Here is a 4,898-nt window from a genome sequence, read left to right on the forward strand (position 1 = left end):
CAAATATCAAATGAGAGGCATGATTCTGAATTCAGGACTCTCCAATTCCGAAGGCTATTTTCTTTATTTCTATAATTCTCTGCAAGTAAGTTATTATGTATAATAGCAGCAGCCAGATGCTGGCAGATGGAGTAAAATTATTTCTTCTTTTTGAATGATTTTGTAACTTCAGATTTGCAGAAATATATTCAAAGCTGCTAATAAGCTTGATAAATGCAATCCCCAGCTCCCTGTTCCTATCCCCAATTCCCTTCCACTCTCGTGTCACTTTCTCACATGTAGGAGATCCAGAGACAGGTCTAGGAATCATGTGTTAGAGAAAATAAACTCATTTCTCCCATCAGTCAGTATTGCTCCAAATACTTACTCTACATACATTATATGCAAATGTTACTATCTATCTATCTATCTATCTATCTATCTATCTATCATCTATCTACCTATCATCATCTATCTAATATGTCATTATCAAGCTATAGCATTTTGTTTTTTGAAGTCTGATTTTATTTGTTACTCTCAGAAAATCTCATTGTTGACTGGACTCAGACTAGAGGAGAAGCTCTCAGAGAGGACAGCCTCCATCTCTTGGCATTCTGTTCCTGGAGTTTTAATTTGGCCTCCTTCATTCACTGGGCCAAAAGTTGAGGATTTTCTGCAGCCTTGTCTTTATTTTTCTTAGTACAATGTTTCTTCAGAGCAATAGGTGAACATGTGTGTTGGCGGACACAGGAAGTAACAGGATGCTAAATCTTGGGTCCTTTGGTTCTAGGTCTCTTATCTTGGTTTACGGACTTTCTCACAACACACTGGCCAACATCATCTTTTTTAGAGAGATTGGCAAGTTTGCATATTCTGCTAGCTCTTTTGGGTCCCAGGTGATGAGGCACAGTGGTATCAGTGAGTCCAGGAATATCCTTCTCCCCTTTTGTTACAATGACCAAGTTGACAACACTGAGACTGGCACCCACAATGCAACCTCAAATAGATTTGTGCTCTTTTTCCCCAGTCCTTCTTGGTCTGTAGCAGGAATGACCCTTAATGAGCAGCAGGTAGACATGGCCATGGGCCAAGACACCCTGCTTCATGGGGAAGCCTTGGTTGTCATTGCCACCACTGATTTGGACCAAGTAACCCTTCCATTCTTCACCCAGAACATCAGCAGCAACTTCTGTGGGTATGCCCTTCTCAGAAACGGTACAAGTTTTGCATTCATCATCCACTTTAAGGAGATTCTGGCAGCGAGTAGCTGGGGGACAGGTGTTCAGCTTCATCCTAAAACAGCCTGCTGTCTCTAAGGTGCCATGGAAAAGAGCAAGCTTTAGCATTCAGGCGTACCTTTGACAAGAGCTTAGCTTTTCTTTTTTTTTTATTAAAAAATTTTTTTAACATTTATTTATTTTTGAGAGACAGAGAAAGAGCATGAGTTGGGGAGGGGCAGAGAGAGAGAGGCACAGAATCTGAAGCAGGCTTCAGGATCTGAGCTGTCAGCACAGAGTCTGACAGGGGGCTTGAACTCACCAACTGCGAGATCATGACCTGAGCTGAAAGTGGGACACTTAACCTACTGAGCCACCCAGGTGCCCCAAAAACTTGGCTTTTCTGATCAAGTAATTCTGTTCAACACTTGTGACATTATTGGTATCCATTTTGACTGGTAATTTATGCAAACTAGAGTTTCTTAGATAACTTCAGTCTAAAAAGTCTTCTAGGTAATCCTACCATTGTTTTTTTAACTAAAGTGTTTTGTTTTTATAAGTCCCATGTTGTGACTGACCATAGTTTCCTCATGATAAATATTAACTTGAGCATATCATGCAAATTTCTTTTCCATTTCTGAAGGTTATGTTCATTTCACATCTTCCTTGACTCTCTCAGCTATTTCCTCTGTGTTAAATATTCTTCTTCCCTTTTTGTGGGTCAGTGAAACTCCTACTCTTTATTAAAGTCTCAAAATGTTAAGCTACTCAGTAAAGATTTTTAGCTTCTTGTTTTCCCACTTCAAATTGTATCCCCTTCTATGATCAGCATTTTTACATAATACTTAATTTTCACTTGTTTCCATTCTTTCATGTGCTAAAAAGAAGAGATTACATCTTAATTATTTGCCTATACATTTATTCTAGTATATTTATTGACCTATATATATTTCTTAAATTAAAGTTGCTTTCTCTTTGTTTGTCTGTTAGAGACAGAATAGTCATGTGTTGTTAGGAAAACTTCTGATTTTTATGAATTGAGTGTGCTCTCTGTTCCATCATCAGTAAAGTAATATTTGATCAAGTTTCTTCATCTTTCTTTAGCCAATGTGTACTCCACATCTCCAGTTTTATTGTCATCTTCTTAGTCCCTCAACACTAGATATTTTTAACTTATGGATAATGAGGTATTATGTCACGTGCATGTCTTTCCATCTCAAATTTTGAATTAACAGCTCTCAACAAGCTGTTTCCTCAATGCTTTGTTTTCACAACTGCATAACCATTCATTATGTTCCTCTATGGATTTTAATCCTCTTAAAACCTACTCTTTTCTAAATTTGGCATTGCCTAAATATCATAATTTGTTTTCTTTTATTATTTATTTTGATTGTAATAAAATTTCAATCCATTTACTTATTTTTCCTGGTTTCAGGAATAGAATTTAGTAATTCATCACTTATATACAACACCCTGTGCTCATTCCAAGTGCCCTCCTTAATACCCATCACCCATCTAGCCCATTTTCTCCCACCTCCCTCCATCAACTCTCAGTTTGTTCTCTATCATTAAGAGCATTTTATTATTTTTCAATCCATTTTAAGTCTATTAGTCTTTCTCATCATAATTACACAGTGATGTAATATGATAATCTGATGAGGAACAATGCAGTGCAATGTAGACATGACTAGCTCATGCAATGTCATTGTCTTCTAGGAGAACCTGGCAGAATGATTCCTTTGCTTTATATTCTCTGTCAAGCCTCTTTCTATATTAGGGAGGCTATTCTCAAATTTATGTGAATCCAGTTCAGTCCAGGTACTTGATGATTCTTAATTCTGCACAATTGCACCCTGCAAAGTTTTCTTTGAAGAAGAATGGATTAAGTCCCAGCAAACATATATATGTGTGTATGTATATATATATATATATATATATATATATATATATATATATATATGTATATGTATATATATATATATATATATATGTATTTTTCCCCATCTCTGGTGATAATACTGCTCTTATAAAAACATTGACCAACATTCAAAAAGTAAGGCTTACAGCAAATTAGGGATTATAGTTCATAATTTACAAAAATTCTTCCTGTACCTTGGTGACTGATTTTACTCAAAAACAAGATGTTATAAGTTTCTGTTGTTTCCCCAAACAGTCCTAGTCAGAAACTAGTCCTTGTTAAAAAGTTATTGCAAATTGACTTCTGCTCTATTCTGCTTGTATAACTACAAGGCAATTCTATGTAATCACAACCTCCAGAGAGCTAAAATATTTCTCTGGATTATTACTTCCAAAAAAGGTAATATACCATTCACTAGGTAAGAGTAGAACTATTTATTTGCCTCTTGCAACATATATTTACACATATGTGTCTCTGTGTGTGTATATATACATACATAGAATTTTACTATATGTAAGGTATTTCAGTACCTACTACTTGAGTAATACATAGTAGTTACGAGTGGGTTCTTTCCTATCAGACTCATCATATTTCTCTTTGTTCTGCTGCTTATGCAATTCGTAACCTGGAGCAAATTATTTAATATCTCTCTCCCCCATTTTCTTATATTCAACATACAGAAAACAATATCTTCCTAGTGTTGTTACAGGCATTTCATGAGGTAATATAGGTAAAGCAAACCTTCACACACCGCTAGGATAATCTGACAGGCAGAGGGAACATAAGGATTAAAACACAGTTTCTGTCTTCCAGGACTTAAATCTACATCTGCTTATATAAACTGAAAAGAAAGAAGTTAGAGGTGTATGTTAGGATAAATAAATAAATCATATAATTGATAAATGATGACAATATTTAAACCTTTTATGTGATAACTCTCTAATACTCTTCTTCCTAAATTCTTTTCATTTAATGCAAGCATTTTAACAAAGCAATGTAAGTTCAGAAAGTACTGAAAGGTCAAAAATTTGAGGTACCACTGGCTTAAATGTAAGAAATGTTCACATGAATGTTTTTATGCTGTTCACATGTTAGGTATTTTAGCTTTTAGTATCTTTGATCATGTACTATGTAAATATGGTACTTAATAGAGAAATAAAGTAATATCAGCATATTGAGGATCAAATTTCTGGCAAATTCCTCAAAGGCAGAACTTGACAAGGAATAAGAGAGTCATAAGAATATTCACTGTGTTATATTGACCAGAGGAAAGATGGGGAAAAAATGAGAACATGACATTAAGCCCAAGCCTGGCTCAGTAACAAACAGGAAAACCTTGTCAGCGTCAAACACTGGAAAACAAAACAAAACAAAACAAAACAAAACGAAACAGTGAAATTTGGGTGGTTTTATAAGAAGAGAATTTGTATTTCCCAGAGCGTTTTTCTTACAATCTGTAACAAGTTTGATATCCTTTTTATACTAATCACAGTCTGTTCTCCTCTGTATTGCATGAGCACTTTCCTGGTCAAGTTAGGAAATTTGTGTGCAGATATCACCATTTTACAGTTAGAGAAACCCAAAGAGAAAGCATGGCAACTTTCTGAGATTCAAATTCCTATGAATTTCATGCCTTTGAGTGCAGGTTTCTTTTCTTCAAAAGACTGTGACATAGGACAGTGGCAAAGTGTTTGTAAACAGCCTCTGGCCTTGGCCAGTTGTTCCTTATGTGGAACTCTAAGGCCCTTTGTTAAGAATACTTATCATGCAATGAGTAATTAATT

The 4,898-nt window shown here is 35.4% G+C and overlaps 1 pseudogene; it reads right to left on the reverse strand.

Annotated features, from left to right (window-relative positions):
• Window positions 1-542: 542 nt before the first annotated feature.
• On the reverse strand, window positions 543-1,271 carry LOC122222619 (annotated as a pseudogene).
• Between the last annotated feature and the right edge of the window lie 3,627 nt (window positions 1,272-4,898).

The sequence above is a fragment of the Panthera leo genome, chromosome B3, assembly GCF_018350215.1.
Source record: "Panthera leo isolate Ple1 chromosome B3, P.leo_Ple1_pat1.1, whole genome shotgun sequence".
Classification (NCBI taxonomy): domain Eukaryota; kingdom Metazoa; phylum Chordata; class Mammalia; order Carnivora; family Felidae; genus Panthera; species Panthera leo.